Source organism: Bufo bufo, chromosome 4 (genome assembly GCF_905171765.1).
Source record: "Bufo bufo chromosome 4, aBufBuf1.1, whole genome shotgun sequence".
NCBI lineage: Eukaryota > Metazoa > Chordata > Amphibia > Anura > Bufonidae > Bufo > Bufo bufo.
Genome location: NC_053392.1, coordinates 265799841 through 265819258, shown reverse-complemented (window position 1 = coordinate 265819258; position 19418 = coordinate 265799841).

Here is a 19418-nt window from a genome sequence, read left to right as displayed (position 1 = left end):
TAACAAATCTGAAATACACCACCAACATCATATATAGCAGACCAAACCTGGAAGAAAGGTCTGCTATATACTGTATATTCGCATTGTGTACAATGACATATATACAGTTCAATACATTGATTGTTAAATAAAAAAGACTTACGGCCTCAACTCCATCACACCTTCCTTTCATGCCGCCCGCATTCCTGTGGCTAGTAAAGAGCACTCTCTTATACCAGGCCGCAGTTCCATCAGTTTTATACACTGTCTATACTGTCACTGTATATAAATGTGTTAAAACTGTTGAGGGGGCCCTGACAAAGTATTTTACTCCTCCTCCAGGATGGGCCACTTCAGGGTCAGGGTCCAAAAGCAGCTGCTTCCCCTGCTTCCTCTATAGCTATGCCCCTACATGTACATACCACTAGAGCAGGGATGCTCAACGTGCGTCCCTCCAGCTGTTGCAAAATGACAACTCCCAGCAGGCCTACAGCTACTGCAGGGCATGGTGGGAGTTGCAGTTTAACAACAGCTGGAGGGCCGCAGGTTGAGCATCCCTGCACTACACAATTAAGCCTGGCCACAAAAGGAACATGATTCTGAACTCATTGAAGTAGCTGCAAAATCTTTAGGGACAACACAAGGACAGAACACCAAATCGACATAACTTGCACTTACCTAATTCTGCACGACCTCGGTGATCCGCTTTATCCCATTCGCTCGGCTTTAAGCGACGGGCCACTTTCTCCCACGAAACCTCCTTGCGCACACGGTCCAGATACACAGGGGACCGTGTGTCTCCCAGCTCGGGCCTTTCATGGACAAGAGTGATGAGTTTGTCAACATTCCACCTTGGCATTTTTTGGTGGTACAGAAAAATATCCAAGTTATTACAGCCAAAAATTATGTGTCTGCCAAATCACCACACAAGACTTGCCAATCTGGTAGTTTGAACTTCTTGTACTTTTTTTTTTTATTGCCAAAAGGACTTGGAGACAGGTTGCCAGGCAACTGATCCGCAAAAAATGCGGATGCGGATGACATACGGAAGGCTTCCAATGTGCATCCGCATTTTTTGCAGACCCATTCGTTTTCCGCGAAAAAAATAGGACAGGTTATATTTTTTTGACGGACTGGAACCACGGATCACCGACGCGGATGGCAAACGGTGCATGAGCCGAGTTTTCAACGGACCCATTGAAAATCAATGGGTCCGCAGAAAATCACGAAGAACGGAGCAACGGACACGGAATAAAACAACGGTCGTGTGCATGAGGCCTTAGGGATTGTTCACATCTGGGCTGGAGGATCCGTTCAGGGAAAAGTCCTAGAAGGAAACCAAACAGATCCCATTTGAATCAATGGGATCTATTTGGCCCTTCCATTATTTTAGTTGTGCTGCTCCGGAAATTGCTAAAGCAGGCCATTTTCACACAGTCAGTGTTTGGTCAAGAATTAATCAGTGATCTCCATAAGTGATTTTGAGACAAAACCAGGTGTGGAACTACAGCAGAGAACAGGTGCAAATCTTTCCATTATACCTATCTATCTATTATACCTATACCTACCTATACCTGCTAACTAGACTCCGCTGTGCTAACTAGTTACATGACCCCCGGCGGTGAGGATTGTGTTGACCAGACTTGGATAGTGAGACTGGACTTGTAGGTGAGGGCCTGCTGGTGAGCTGACCCTATAAAAGATTGTAGGTGAGGGCCTGCTGGTGAGCTGACCCTGTAAAACATTATATGCGTGGGCCTGCAGGTGAGTTGACCATCAAAAACATTATGGGCGAGGGCCTGGTGCCGCTTTGTTGACTCTAGATAACTTCTGGCTGATCGCACGTCCCCGTGACGTTTACGATCCATTTGGATGTCTACCCTATCAACCTTCGATTGGTGACCACGGGTAACGGGGAATCAGGGTTTTATTCCGGAGAGGGAGCCTGAGAAACGGCTACCACATCCAAGGAAGGCAGCAGGTGCGCCAATTACCCACTCACGACTCGGGACGATAAATAACAATACAAGACTCTTAAGAGTCACTGGATGTCACTAATATTTTAGAGATGTGCACACTTTAAACAGGAGGTGTGGCGCGGTGAGTTGTAGCCATATGTCTCATATCAAACATTAGCCAAAAATTATGTATTTTGTAAGCACTTATTTAAGCTGGTTACTGATATGTTTTTTTTCTGGATTTTTCAACAGATTCCTTGCAACTGGGAACTAATTTGCATACCTGCATTTTGAGTTTCTTTTGGGAACCTCAACCATTTCTCGGATTGTGCGTCACACTTGCCATGTCATCTGGCACCAACTCCGAGAGACGGTGAAGCCACAGCCCAAGACGGACGATTGGATTCGGATCGCTGAGGGCTTCAATCGTTCAGCGCAGTTCCCCAACTGCCTTGGGGCAATGGATGGCAAGCACATCCGTGTGAAGAAGCCTCCTCACTCGGAGTCCTGATTCTTCAATTATAAGCAATATTTTTCGGTAGTGCTTATGGCTGTTGCTGACAGTAACTACCGGTTTATAATGGTTGATATCGGGGCCTATGGAAGCACAGCAGATGCACGCATCTTTAGTGCTTCTAGAATGGGTGAGCAGCTTCGTGCCAACCAGCTTGCCCTGCCCGAGTCCAGAAGACTGCCCGGATCTGCTCGATAGTTTTGTTTACTGTTTTCTAGATAGCTTGTGTAATTTATGTCGTGGTTGAGTGTAGGGACTCGCAAGAGAATGAGGACCCTTGACGTGGGCTTGCGGGCTGAGGTTTTTGGATCCAAAATAAAATAATCGATAATCTAATTACTAAAGATTCTTATGTTGGTCTACTTTTAAAAACATAATGATAAAATTTTATATATGCTTCCAAAAACCTCCTAATACCTCACTTAAATATTAATCATTAACCAATTATGTAGCCTAATAAAGTGATCATACTTGAAGTATTGTGTGTGTCTCTGTTTTGATAAAAATTGTAGTAGTGTTCTAATGTGTTGTAGAATAAAGAACATAAGCCAATTGACATTTTTCTAAAAAAATTTACTGTAACCCAAGCAATCACCAATCAAATAAATATATATCATTTACATTTCAAATAACTCTCGAGTGAAGGGACCAGGGGCACAGGAAGATCCTAGGCGTACCTGTGCCGGATCTTGTGTTCCAGCAGAATACATGCCCACATTAATGGACTGGGCAAGGGGGGGTTGCGGTCTTGGGACCCACGTAAAGTTGGTCCTGGCAAAGGTGGACCATGGGGTGGATATGTAAGCTGCTGGAAGCTGGTAGGCTGCTGAGAGGCAGACATTATTATTTTCAGCAGCAACTTGTTAATCTCCAAATGTATGTCTCCCTGGTATGGGGTAGAATACATTTTTAACACAAGCACAAGGGAGGCAACACAATGATGATGGCTATCTCTCGGGACATGCCTCATAAGTGGCGCAAGCCCCCTCAACATTGCTTCTTCTTGACCATCAGTCCTCCTCTGAGCTACAAACTCGATAACTCGGGCATCTATCATTTCCCGAGTTATTAGTTTAGAGGAAGACTGGCGGACATTCCTCCTTCTCCTGGGCTGCTGTGATGTTTGTGGCCTTTCTTGTTCCCCGCCGCTAGTTGCCATGGGCGGTTCTGTGGCCTCCACTGCTGGTGTTGCTTGTGGGCTGGATTCTGGTGAAAAAACGGCTAGGGTTTCTTCACCACCCAAATCCGATTCTTCCGTCTCTTCCAAATTGTCCACAGTACTGTAGTTTGAAGAAAAATTGTAATATATATTAATTTATTCAAAAATCACAGAACCAACATACAGAATCCTATTATTTTTCATAAATTATATATGCTTACTATATATAAGGTGAGGCAACATATATCCAAAAAGGGTTCAAAATGTTGAAGTCAGAAAAACTTAAAAAAAGGGCACATAGCATAAACTAACCATTGAAGAACTGTTGCTTTGTACTGTGTGCCAATAGCATGTTATCCCAAAAAATGTTGGGGTGTTGGTTGGTAGCCTGATCAGAAACTTGTAGACACATTCAGGAGCTAACCAAGTGCTGATATTCTGTCCTTCTATATCTGGCCTGCTCAACCAATGTGCCTCCAGATGTTTGTAAAATCTAACTCCCAGCATCTCCTAATAGCTGTAAGCTATCCAGGCATGCTGGGAGTTGTAGTTTACCAGCAGCTTGAGGGCCGCAGTATGGACATGCCTGGCGTAAATGAATCAGCCTACACAAGGGCCTGGTGGGAGTTGTATTTTTCAAAAAGCTGGAGCAACGCAGGGTGAGCAACCCTGGTTTAGTTAAAAATGGGTGAATGAGATTGACATTATTTGTGAATACTTTGAAAAACAGACAATTATTTTTTTTTTTACTTTGGGGAGTGTGAAAAAAACATTGAACATATTTTAAAGTGCTAAACAGTAATGGAATATATCCAATTCTCTTTCAGGGCTACGGTCGCAATATAGGTGCGGGACATGCACCTGTAAGGCAATGGGTGCATATCCTAGCAATATGCCCCCATTGGATGAGATGAGTAAACACCTTTTGAACACCTTTTGAAATTAACTACCAACAATGTCTCTGCACAATTTTGGGCCTAACCTCAAAAAAGGAGTAACAACAAAGGTGAAGTGAGAATTAAGACATATTTGTTTGAAAAATTGGTGGAACAGGGCATCCTGTCTAAAAGCACCCCTAACAAATCTGAAATACACCACCAACATCATATATAGCAGACCAAACCTGGAAGAAAGGTCTGCTATATACTGTATATTCGCATTGTGTACAATGACATATATACAGTTCAATACATTGATTGTTAAATAAAAAAGACTTACGGCCTCAACTCCATCACACCTTCCTTTCATGCCGCCCGCATTCCTGTGGCTAGTAAAGAGCACTCTCTTATACCAGGCCGCAGTTCCATCAGTTTTATACACTGTCTATACTGTCACTGTATATAAATGTGTTAAAACTGTTGAGGGGGCCCTGACAAAGTATTTTACTCCTCCTCCAGGATGGGCCACTTCAGGGTCAGGGTCCAAAAGCAGCTGCTTCCCCTGCTTCCTCTATAGCTATGCCCCTACATGTACATACCACTAGAGCAGGGATGCTCAACGTGCGTCCCTCCAGCTGTTGCAAAATGACAACTCCCAGCAGGCCTACAGCTACTGCAGGGCATGGTGGGAGTTGCAGTTTAACAACAGCTGGAGGGCCGCAGGTTGAGCATCCCTGCACTACACAATTAAGCCTGGCCACAAAAGGAACATGATTCTGAACTCATTGAAGTAGCTGCAAAATCTTTAGGGACAACACAAGGACAGAACACCAAATCGACATAACTTGCACTTACCTAATTCTGCACGACCTCGGTGATCCGCTTTATCCCATTCGCTCGGCTTTAAGCGACGGGCCACTTTCTCCCACGAAACCTCCTTGCGCACACGGTCCAGATACACAGGGGACCGTGTGTCTCCCAGCTCGGGCCTTTCATGGACAAGAGTGATGAGTTTGTCAACATTCCACCTTGGCATTTTTTGGTGGTACAGAAAAATATCCAAGTTATTACAGCCAAAAATTATGTGTCTGCCAAATCACCACACAAGACTTGCCAATCTGGTAGTTTGAACTTCTTGTACTTTTTTTTTTTATTGCCAAAAGGACTTGGAGACAGGTTGCCAGGCAACTGATCCGCAAAAAATGCGGATGCGGATGACATACGGAAGGCTTCCAATGTGCATCCGCATTTTTTGCAGACCCATTCGTTTTCCGCGAAAAAAATAGGACAGGTTATATTTTTTTGACGGACTGGAACCACGGATCACCGACGCGGATGGCAAACGGTGCATGAGCCGAGTTTTCAACGGACCCATTGAAAATCAATGGGTCCGCAGAAAATCACGAAGAACGGAGCAACGGACACGGAATAAAACAACGGTCGTGTGCATGAGGCCTTAGGGATTGTTCACATCTGGGCTGGAGGATCCGTTCAGGGAAAAGTCCTAGAAGGAAACCAAACAGATCCCATTTGAATCAATGGGATCTATTTGGCCCTTCCATTATTTTAGTTGTGCTGCTCCGGAAATTGCTAAAGCAGGCCATTTTCACACAGTCAGTGTTTGGTCAAGAATTAATCAGTGATCTCCATAAGTGATTTTGAGACAAAACCAGGTGTGGAACTACAGCAGAGAACAGGTGCAAATCTTTCCATTATACCTATCTATCTATTATACCTATACCTACCTATACCTGCTAACTAGACTCCGCTGTGCTAACTAGTTACATGACCCCCGGCGGTGAGGATTGTGTTGACCAGACTTGGATAGTGAGACTGGACTTGTAGGTGAGGGCCTGCTGGTGAGCTGACCCTATAAAAGATTGTAGGTGAGGGCCTGCTGGTGAGCTGACCCTGTAAAACATTATATGCGTGGGCCTGCAGGTGAGTTGACCATCAAAAACATTATGGGCGAGGGCCTGGTGCCGCTTTGTTGACTCTAGATAACTTCTGGCTGATCGCACGTCCCCGTGACGTTTACGATCCATTTGGATGTCTACCCTATCAACCTTCGATTGGTGACCACGGGTAACGGGGAATCAGGGTTTTATTCCGGAGAGGGAGCCTGAGAAACGGCTACCACATCCAAGGAAGGCAGCAGGTGCGCCAATTACCCACTCACGACTCGGGACGATAAATAACAATACAAGACTCTTAAGAGTCACTGGATGTCACTAATATTTTAGAGATGTGCACACTTTAAACAGGAGGTGTGGCGCGGATAATTTAATTGTCCACAGCAGACACCGTCTATGGAAAAAGTACACTGGATGTCACTGATATTTTAGGGATGCGCACATTTTAAACAGGAGACGTGGCACAGATAATTTAACAGTCCGCAGCGGACACCGTCTACGGAAAAAGTGCACTGGATATCACTGATATTTTAGGGATGCGCACACTTTACACAGGAGATGTGGCGCAATTAATTTAACTGTCCGCAGCAGCCTATTACACGGTATTTAGCGCAGGATGCGCTAAAAATATATATTGCTACTGCCACACACAATAGTCCTTAAAAGGACTTTTGGGTATCTGAAAAGTTTTTTGTATAAAAATCTCCCTATTACACTCCCTACACTTTCTGTCCCTTACTATGCACAGCTCTCCCTAAGGCCTCATGCACACGGCCGTTGCTCTGGTCCGCGTCCGGGCCGCACATTGTGCGGCTCAGGCGCGGACCCATTCACTTCAATGGGGCCGCAAAAGATGTGGACAGCACTCCGTGTGCTGTCCGCATCCGTTGCTCCGTTCCGCGGCCCCACAAAAAAAATATAACATGCCCTATTCTTGTCCGCAAAACGGACAAGAATAGGCAGTTATATCAATGGCCGCCCAATCCGTTCCGCAAATTGCGGAAGGCACACGGGCGGCTTCCGTTTTTTGCAGATCCGGGGTTTGCAGACCGCAAAAAACAGCACGGTCGTGTACATGTAGCCTAACACTGAGCAATTTAGCGCAGGTTGCGCTACAAACAGTGGCGTCACCTATATCACAGTGTGCCCCCCCATGTGCCCCCCCAAATAAAATGCCCCCCCAAGTGAGCCGCCGCAGTTACTTATTACTGGCATGTTATTGAGGGCACTTATTACTGGCACATTATTGGTGGGCACTATAGGGGCATCTACTGAGGCCACAAAGAAGGGGTATTTTATATGGGGGGCTCTGTACAGTAGCATTTTATACTGGGACACATTATGGTGGGTACTATGGGGAAGGGGGGAGAGGAGTACTATGGAGTCATCTACGGGGGGCACTAAGAAGGGGTATTTTATACTTGCAAATTATGGGGGACACTAAGGGTCTACTGGGGCACGATATATGGGGCATTTTATACTGGTACATTAAGGGGGCACTAGGAGGAAGGGGGGAGAGAAGCACTATGGGGGCATTTACTGGGGGAACTATATAGGGGTATTTTATACTGGCACATTATGGGGGACATTAGCTCAACTGGGGGCATTACAAGGGGGTATTTTTTGCATTGTCACATTATAAGGAGAATTATTTCTACTGGGGGGGCATTATGGTGGGCTTTATTACTCTCCATGGTATGACCCCCTAGTGGCAGCACCAGCCTCTCCCTGCTCTGTGACCCCTCTGCCCCTTCTCCAAATCCTTATTATGAAATCTTTCTCATTAGGATAAAACACAACATCAGCTCCACCGAGCCCCCCAGCCAAAGTGTTGAAGTGGTGTCTGAGATCCCCAAGGGGCAAGCCAAGTAATTGTAAGTTTTCATGTGAAATATGTTTATGTTATACACATATAGCATACACTGTGCCACACAATATACAGTATACCTCTACACTGTGCCACACAATGTACAGTATACCTCTACACTGTGCCACACAATGTACAGTATACCTCTACACTGTGCCATACAATGCACAGTATACCTCTACACTGTGTAGTCTATTCTATAAGCACCCTTGTTCTGTGGCGGCGGACAGAAAATAATCTGGAAGTGCCCCTCCCGAGACCAGGCTCTGGATCCGGCACTGGTCTGGACTGCTCACAGGAGTGTACATTTCTTCTAAACTGTAATCCGTATGCTCTGACCTGCAGAAATCAGCACTCGCTCTGTAACAACTAACAGGCAGTACCTGTAGGCTGTAGCCTGGCCCTGTTACCGAAGCTAGCTGAGTGGTGTAAGGTTAAGGTACTAGTAGAAATGAGCGGCCACTTAATCCTGATTTAAAGTTAAAGTTACTGCAGGATATGGATTACAGTTTAGAAATGTCAAATGTACACTCCTGTGAGAGGCGGGGAGGGAGATCTGTGGATGACACTGTTATAGGGAGGGGGATCTGTGGATGACACTGTTATAGGGAGGGGGATCTGTGGATGACACTGTCATGTGGTGGATCTGTGGATGACACATATAGCATAAGATGCTATATACGGTATGTGTCATCCAGAGATCCCCCCCATAGCAGTGTCATCCACAGATCCCCCTCCCTATAAAAGTGTCATCCACAGGCAACTAGGACATATTAAAATCTGAGTGATTTAATTTATATTTTTTTAAACCACAGACAGCAGTGCGGTTGCGGTTTTAGGTATTGGGTAAAGTATCGCAGCATTTCTAAGCGTACTTGTGTAAATGTATCGTTGTTATAGATGCCCCCCCCCCCCCTACTTTTGTCCTGGCCCCCCAAAATTTGAAAGCTAGAGACGCCACTGGCTACAAACATATATTGCTGCTGTCACACACAATAGTCCTTGCAAGGACTTTTGGGTCTCTGAAACGTTTTTGGCCCAAAAACTATTCAATTACACTCCCTACACAGTCTGTCCCTTCCTATGCTCAGCTCTCCCTGACTACGAATTGAGCCAAACATGCGTCATGGGGTGATATACAGCACCCGATGACGCGTTCTGGCCAGCCAATCACTGTATTGCCAGTAGCCAACATGGCTACTGGTATTACAGTGAGGGCAGTACTTGCCTGCAGGTTTATTGGCTGCCTAGCAGCCTAGAAACGTGCAGGGAGAAGACTCGAGCATGGCAATCGAGCACATGTGGTATTCGAGCATGCTCGATCATCACTAGAAGGAAGTGGCTCTTCCTCACAATTGGCTACTCATTCAGCGGGAATGAAGCTCCATATTTTCAATGAGCGATCACCTCCACAGTTTGAGAACGAGCGACCGCTCACCCTCATATAGCTGCATTGTTTCTGAATGGACGACCTGCTGCCCAGAAAAGATAATTTACTTGCCTGCACATATTCAGTTTCACCCGATAAACAAGCATTTCGCTAGTTCATCGGGTGATCGGCTGCACTTTTAGATAGGCAGATTGTCAGGAATGAGCTTTCGCAGGAACTTTCGTTCCCCATAATCTACCCGACAATTGCAATTAGGGATGAGTGAATCGACTTTGGATGAAACATCCAAAGTCAATTTGCATAAAACTTTGTTCTAATACTGTATGGAGCAGGAGCTTCATACAGTATTAGAATGTATTGGCTCTGATGGGCAGAAGTTATTGCTTTGCGAAGTCTCCAGAGACTTCACACAATAACTTCATAAATTAATTTGTACTGTAAAAAAACATTTCCCGAACTCGGGTTCGGTTACAAGTGGTACCTTGGAACCGAACCTGAGTTCGGGAAATGGGTTTTTATAGTACAAATTCATTTATGAAGTTATTGCGCAAAGTCTTGGTAGACTTCACGAAGCAATAACTTTGGCTCATCGGAGCCAATACATTCTAATACTGTCCTGCTCCATACAGTATTAGAACGAAGTTTTATGAAAATCGACTGCAGATGTTTCATCCGAAGTTGATTCGCTCATCCCTAATTGCAACGTGTAAACCCCCCATTAGATATATATTTAAAGGACTTATTGGTGTTTAAAATGAGCATGCATTATGTCTAACTAAATAGCTTAGCAGACAAATCATCTAGTTTTTTAAATGAAAAGGATTAAAATGAAGCAGAAGCTCCCGCCAGTGGGCATAAATCTAAAGCTTGCAAAATGTTTTTTCCTCACTATGCAATCTTCAATGGATTTAAATGCTTTGAATATCTTATCTTGATTACCATATAAACTTCTTCAAGACAAGGGATTTTTACATCCTTGTTCACTTTTGAATAAAACTAAGCTTTAAGCCTTTGTAATTCCAGTACATTATTGTACTGCAGTAAATGGATATGCTGATTAAATTAAAGCAATTGCACAGCAAATATGATGCCTGTTCAGATTTATAAATTTTCTAAACAGGATCAAAAGGTATTGAAATGAATAAGTAATGGTTTCTATTTTCTCTGTATCAATTTGAACTGAATAGTCATTTGAGAGTAAATATTATAGCTACATTATAAAATCATATTACATTTAAATGGGTAAACTCGAGACGGAATAGGTAATTTCATGTGAATGGAAACGTAGGTGAAATGTGTCATGAAAATCCAAGACCTGTAAATGGAAATATGAAACTTATGGGAGAGAAACTTCACTTTCAAAGTAATTCATTTTTAATTGAAGCTAACAGACTAGTTCTTGTAAATCCCATCAGAACACCATTCACTTTGTAAAGGGCTAGTCTTTTATACAATTACAGTTTTTAGACTTTGTTTTGCCTGGGAGGCACTGAGCAATGTAAGGCAATATTTGGGATACTGCATAGCCCTTAACAAAGAATGATCAACATGGGAAATACATGCACTGTGTGGGCTATGTATTGCATAGGATGCTTTAGTATTTTAGGGAAGGTAGCACTAATTGGGTATTGTATGGCAATATATTGTTATTTTGGAAAACATATGCGCTACTTAGGTAGCGTTGTATGGAGGTATTCCACTCGAATAGTCTGTATCGCAGTAATATTTGGCCAGTATATTTTGAAAATATTTGGCAGTATTGTACTGTATGGATAATGTAAAGCAGAGAACAGTTTATCAACTAAGGAGGGAGGGGGGTTAAATTTATCGTGAGGGTAGCATTAGAAGTCAGTTTTGCTTGAGTTGGCATTGACGTACTTTGCAACAAATTTATTAAATGTTGGACACTGTTAAATTTGGCACAGATGAGTTATTTTTGGCAAATCCCCCTGTCTTGGCCAGACTTGTAAAGGATATATTACTTACCTGCTTCCCGGTATTGGCTCCCCACTCCTTTTCCTTCAGGCCTACGATGCTCTGTTGGGCTCCCTTGGGCATCCGGTTTGACATTGCCACAGCCAATCACTGGCTGCGACAGAGAACAGATCTCCTTGTGTCATCTGGCCATTTGTCATGACATAAAGGGAGCCAGTCACCAATATGGCCAACCGAATGTTGATATCAAGGGAGCCCAGATGAGCATCACAGGCCTGGTAGAGAAGGAGAGCCTGTAGCGGGAAGCAGGTTAGTAATCATTCCTTTACAGGTCCAGCCAAGTGGGGGGTTTTGCCAATCCTTCCGGCCCTCCATTCTTTCACAACCCCAAGCATACTCCAGATGGCACAATTGTTGTGCCTATTTAAAAATTGATACATTTGGAGTAAAACAAATTGCAAACCACTACCACTTTTCAAAACGGGAATGAGTGGTGTAAAAATGCAAAGAGTTGCAAATTTTGGCCCACATGAGCCCAAAAAGTCACAACAGACCCTTTTTTAAGCCAGAATTCTGGAGTGCTGGGCTTCATAAATCCCCCCAAAACATATAGGAAAGTTTAAAATGTCCTAACTTGGCAATTGCCTAGGACCCTGATTCTCTAAGGGGCCCCCTACTTCAGATCAGTTGGGACTCCAAAGTCTGGGAATCCCTGCTCTGAGTCCATATATGGAGTCAGTGCTATGAACATGAAGGGGGCATCCCCAAGCATTGTCAGTATGTGTATTTAAGTCTAATTTAAGCTCTATTTTTGAAATGTTTCTATGGGGGGGTTCGAACTCACAACCATCTGCATTAAAGGCAACAACCTAAACTACTGAGCTATAGAGCTCAATGCTAAACTGTTGATGAAAAACCTCATAGACGTTTCTATTGCATTAGGTATTACATTTTTAAGGATAGTGAGCAGGCACTCTATTTATGGGTTCATGGAAGGCAATTTTTATTCATTAAAAATATCATAAGTATGTAAAACAATAGATAGCAACAATAAAGCGACAATTAAGAACAATATAACAATATAGCAGCAATTCAACAGTTAATAATATATAGCAGCAATTGAGAAATGGTAGCAATATTAAAGGTATATCACAAGAACATTGTTATTAATTGTTGTTATATAGTGCGTCCATAGGAATAGTGGCGTATATACATGGAACAATTGTCACGAATATAAAGTCTTTTGCTGCATATTATTACCAACTGCTGCTAACAATTTTGCTACGGACTAATTGTGGTATACCTTTAATATTGCTACCATTTCTCAATTGCTGCTATATATTATTAACTGTTGAATTGCTGCTATATTGTTATATTGTTCTTAATTGTCGCTATATTGTTGCTATCTATTGTTTTACATACTTATGATATTTTTAATGAATAAAATTGCCATCCATGAACCCATAAAAAGAGTGCCTGCTCACTATCCTTACAAATTTTATATCTATTTACAAGTGACGAGGGTGAGTCACATTGAGCAAGAGCACCTGCTTTCAGAAAACCAGTGGAGAGCCGCCTTTTTTATTATATATTAGGTATTAAGCAGGATGAAGAGGATTGCGATGGTGAGCAGCGGTGGCGTCCAGGAGCAGGAGAGGTAAGTGAGTTTTTTTATTTTATTTGTGCTGGGGCTGGTGGCTGACATATCGGGGCTGATGGCTGACATATGGGGGGGTGATGGCTGACATATGGGGGCTGATATATGGGGGCTGATGGCTGACATATAGGGGCTGATGGCTGAATATATGGGGGCTAATAAATGGCTGATATATAGGGGTTGATAGATGGCTGACATGTGGGGGCTTATAGATGGCTGACATATAGGGGCTGATAGATGGCTGAAGGTTGGGGGGTTGATCTGAGGCATTGGGGGTCTGATCTGAGGTCTGATTGACATTGGGGGTCTGATTGGGGCTGGAGGTGAGGTCTAATTAACATTGGGGGTCTGATTGCTGGTCCGACCTGAGGTGTAATGGAAAATATTTTTTTCTTATTGTTCTCCTCTAGAACCTATCTTATGGGCCGATGCGTCTTATAGGGCCAAAAATACAGTAATTACTAAAAAAATATATAAAATTATACTGATATATATGAATGCATAATGCATGGGAAACTACTATGAGTGTTTTTAGCCATAATGTAGTAACAGTAGTTTAACATGGACCTCTACAGGGAGTGCAGAATTATTAGGCAAGTTGTAATTTTGAGGATTAATTTTATTATTGAACAACAACCATGTTCTCAATGAACCCAAAAAACTCATTAATATCAAAGCTGAATATTTTTGGAAGTAGTTTTTAGTTTGTTTTTAGTTTTAGCTATTTTAGGGGGATATCTGTGTGTGCAGGTGACTATTACTGTGCATAATTATTAGGCAACTTAACAAAAAACAAATATATACCCATTTCAATTATTTATTTTTACCAGTGAAACCAATATAACATCTCAACATTCACAAATATACATTTCTGACATTCAAAATCAAAACAAAAACAAATCAGTGACCAATATAGCCACCTTTCTTTGCAAGGACACTCAAAAGCCTGCCATCCATGGATTCTGTCAGTGTTTTGATCTGTTCACCATCAACATTGCGTGCAGCAGCAACCACAGCCTCCCAGACACTGTTCAGAGAGGTGTACTGTTTTCCCTCCTTGTAAATCTCACATTTGATGATGGACCACAGGTTCTCAATGGGGTTCAGATCAGGTGAACAAGGAGGCCATGTCATTAGATTTTCTTCTTTTATACCCTTTCTTGCCAGCCACGCTGTGGAGTACTTGGACGCGTGTGATGGAGCATTGTCCTGCATGAAAATCATGTTTTTCTTGAAGGATGCAGACTTCTTCCTGTACCACTGCTTGAAGAAGATGTCTTCCAGAAACTGGCAGTAGGACTAGGAGTTGAGCTTGACTCCATCCTCAACCCGAAAAGGCCCCACAAGCTCATCTTTGATGATACCAGCCCAAACCAGTACTCCACCTCCACCTTGCTGGCGTCTGAGTCGGACTGGAGCTCTCTGCCCTTTACCAATCCAGCCACGGGCCCATCCATCTGGCCCATCAAGACTCACTCTCATTTCATCAGTCCATAAAACCTTAGAAAAATCAGTCATGACGTTTCAGCTTGTGTGTCTTGTTCAGTGGTGGTCGTCTTTCAGCCTTTCTTACCTTGGCCATGTCTCTGAGTATTGCACACCTTGTGCTTTTGGGCACTCCAGTGATGTTGCAGCTCTGAAATATGGCCAAACTGGTGGCAAGTGGCATCTTGGCAGCTGCACGCTTGACTTTTTTCAGTTCATGGGCAGTTATTTTGCGCCTTGGTTTTTCCACACGCTTCTTGCGACCCTGTTGACTATTTTGAATGAAACGCTTGATTGTTCGATGATCACGCTTCAGAAGCTTTGCAATTTTAAGAGTGCTGCATCCCTCTGCAAGATATCTCACTATTTTTGACTTTTCTGAGCCTGTCAAGTCCTTCTTTTGACCCATTTTGCCAAAGGAAAGGAAGTTGCCTAATAATTATGCACACCTGATATAGGGTGTTGATGTCATTAGACCACACCCCTTCTCATTACAGAGATGCACATCACCTAATATGCTTAATTGGTAGTAGGCTTTCGGGCCTATACAGCTTGGAGTAAGACAACATGCATAAAGAGGATGATGTGGTCAAAATACTCATTTGCCTAATAATTCTGCACGCAGTGTATAGCTCAGTGGTTCTTGCCTTTAATGTAGATGGTTGTGTGTTCAAATCCCCACAGAAGCATTTTGAAAATAGACTAAATAAAAATTACATTTTCAGGGTGCCCCCAATAGTGAAAAGTTTGATTTTATTGAAAAAAAAATTGAGAAAAACTGAAAATATTATCAAATAACACTCGTATTTATCCACTACAATCTTTTTAGCTTTAACCATTTTTTTTGTTGGGAAAGGTGGAAACCCTAGCAGCACTCCTGCTCAGGACCTCTATAGGCACACACTGAAGCAAGCCCAGTAAGCCTCATCAGGACTCACTTTGTAAAACATTTTTTTTTTATTATCACTGCGATATTCTGATCCTCATAACTTTTTTATAGTTATGTCTATGGAGATGTGTGGGGGCTTGTTTTTTGCGGGACTATCTGTCGTTTTTGACAATACAATTTTGGGGTGTGTAAGATGATCACTTTTTATTTAATTTTCTTGGGAGATAAAGTCATGAAACAACGTTGAATCAGCCTTTTTACATTTTTTTCTGTTACGCCATTCACCATATGGGCTAACTTTTTTTATATTTTAATAGCACGGGCGTTTTCGCATGCGGCAGTGCCATAATGTCATTTTCTTTTTTGTTTATTTTTATTTTGGGGAAAGTGGGGTGATTTTACTTTTTAAGTTTTTTTTATAATTTCAGAACTTTTATTTTACCTTTTTTTATTACTTTTTGTTAGGTCTCCAATCATTATATCACAGTTCAGTGCTGCCATCTAGTGGACAGAACTCGGATATACTAACAATGAGTCTGGAAGCCTAGAACAGGCTGTGGCTCATTTTTAGAACAGTGTACTCACTCTGCTGGGGGAAAGTGCGCCTGAAGAGGAAGCCCGCGTTTCCATTTTTTAACACTCTTGGATGCCGTGAGTGAGGGGAACTCATTGCTGTGAGGGGAGTGGGTATGTGGCATATCCTGGGGCCATGAGGGTGTAGATCTGTGTGAAAAGCTTTATAAGGTGTAAATCTGTGAGGGAGGGCCAGAATCGACAGAATGTAACTGTGTTGTTAGTACATTATTACAAGATTTGGGGCCCCACTTTTGATTTTGCCCAGGGCCACATTTTGTCTAAAACTGGCCCTGCCTATATGGCATGATGGTGTGAAAGGCAGTTAAAAAAAATTCAACCCATGCCATTAGGCAGGTGCAGAGGAGGGTGACCAAGGTAAGAAATGGAATGGGTGGTTTGCAGTACCAGGACAGGCTATTAAGCTTGGGGTTATTCAGTTTTGGTAAAAGATAGCTTAGGGACACCCTAATTACAACAGTACAAAGAGCATTCGAAATAACTTTTTATACATAGGTCTGTAACCATGACTAGGAAGCATCTTTTAGATGTAGAGTAGACAATATATCACCATCATTATAACTGAAGATTTTTTATTGTACAGTGTAAAGATCTTTTTACACAGACTGATTATTAGGCAAATTATCAGGGATCAGCATTTGTATAGACACTCATTCCCAAACAATGATTTTCTATGGGGACAAATGATCAATGTATTGATCGTTTGTGCCCATACAGCAGAGGTGATTGCTGTATGTAAATGCAACCCTCATCTCTGCATGTAGAAAGACTCTTACCGATCATAATTAAAACACCAGTCACTGTTCTGGAAGACATCCACAGGAGCAATGGTAAGGGTAGCATAGAGGAAAACCATGCAGTTGCTTTAGGACTCTTGGGCCAAAGTGGTGCCAGCTCAGAATAGCTTATGCCCTGTGTGATGGCCTGTATGGAGAAATGACCACATGTCCTCAATCTGTCCTAGAAGGAATGGGATGTAGGTGGGAAACTCGCAACAAGTGCTGGACAGTCTTGTTCTTTTCTGGGATCATAGGACGTGGTGCATGGTTCCCTCTCAGCTCTATATGCCCCCCTTTACACACCTATTATGTGACACGTCATTACTATTTCTTTGTTGTTTATCATATATAGAAGAAATACAAATATTAGCTACTGATATTTTACAAGCTCATATAAATGTGTACTGTAAAGATACTCCGTTTCCACTGCCATACAAGTAGACTAAACCCATGTGATTTACTATGATGCATGTTATTAAGAAAAATGCAGAACATTTTTAATTGGACGCAATCAGGAATGAAATGTAAATTATATTTCAGCATCAATTACCTTGTAGTAACTACAGTATGTAAACCTCCAGTGAACTATAAGCCCCCCCCCCCAACAAAAAAAAACGAAAGAAAAAAAAAAAACTGTTCTTATGGGTATTTATGGAATCAATTAGATTACCAAATGAGCAATCAAATGAAGTAAAGATGGCATTTAAAATGATTAAATGTTATAAGCTTAGCAAGAACTTGGAAAAAAAACTGACTTCACAAAAACTTTTAGGAGGAAAAACGGAGAGGTTAAATTAGTACATAAATAGTGGGAGAAACTAAAGTGCTAAAACCTAGAGTTATTTCAATATTAGAATGATCTTTCAAAGATTCTTCTGAGGTGGCAGAAAAATGCCTTTGGGGGAATGAAATATGCTCATCGACAGTCCAGGCAGGAAATTAATCTACTGTGTATCCATTATGCACAATAACAGGGCATCCACTGTCTCTCTATCCATTTACTGATGTCTAGTAAATTGCAAATTCTGTTTATCTGTATATTATCATAATGAATCTGGTAATTTACTGCTTGAAAATAGTTTTGATCGAGCACCAAAGTGCTTGGGTGTTCAGGTGCTCGGGTCGAACACCTCGGGATGCTCGGGTGCTCTAACGAGCACCCGAGCACAATGGAAGTCAATGGGAAAACCTGAGCATTAAACCAAGCACCCCCTGCTCTGAAGAGGGGAGGGTGTCTGGTTCATAGAAAAGTTTCAGAAATTGATGGAAACACCACTGAAATGGTTAGGGAACAGCATGGGGAGGTTGTCTGAGCAGCAGGTCGCTGCGGGGAACGATGTTGTCTGAGTAGTACACCACTTTTACAGACTGACAATAATACGCACAAAACCGAAGATAAAATAGATTTTAGAGGAAAAATTGTTAGGAAACATTCTTTCCTGTATATTTACTTGTATATAAAGTGCAAGTGCTGCCAAAAATTACAAGGAAGAGGCACTCTGATACAACCTGTATATCACATAATGGAGAGCCTCATTCACATTGTGGTACAATTGTTCAGGTAGTGGGACTCCTACACTCATAAAGCCTATGCACTAAGTGAAAGGGCTTCCAAAAATTACAAGGAACCGGCACTCCAATACACCATTTATTACACATAAAGGAGGGCATCATACACCCTTGAAAAATTATGATTGATGGCCTGCTGGTGACCCTCAAAAACATTACGGGCAAGGGCCTGCTGCTGAGCTGACCATCTAAAACATTAGGGGTGAGGGTCTGCTGCAGAGCTGACTCTCTAAAACATTAGGGGCGAGTGCCTGCTGCTGATCTGAGCATCGAAAAAATGGGTGAGTGCTTGCTGCTGAGCTGACCATTGAAAAAATTATGGGCGAGGGCCTGCTGCTGAGCTGACCATTGAACAAATTATGGGCGAAGGTCTGCTGGTGAGCTGACCCTTTAAAACATTATGATTGAGGGCCTGCTGGTGAGCTGAGCCTCTAAAACATTATATGCGAGGGCCTGCAGGTGAGCTTACCCTGTTAAAAGATTGCAGGTGAGGGCCTGCTGGTGAGCTGACCCTGTAAAACATTATATGTGAGGGCCTGCAGGTGAGCTGACCCTCTAAAAGATTGTAGGTGAGGGCTTGCTGGAGAGCTGACCCTCTAAAACATTATATACGAGGTCCTACAGGTGAGCTGACCCTCTAAAATATTGTAGGTGAGGGCCTGCAGGTGAGCTGACCCTCTAAAACATTATATGCGAGGGCCTGCAGGTGAGCTGGCCCTCTAAGAGATTGTAGGTGAGGGCCTGATGGTAAGCTGACCCTTTAAAACATTATATGCGAGTTCCTGCAGGTGAGCTGGCCCTCTAAAACATTATATGTGAGGGCCTGCAGGAGAGCTGACCCTCTACAACATT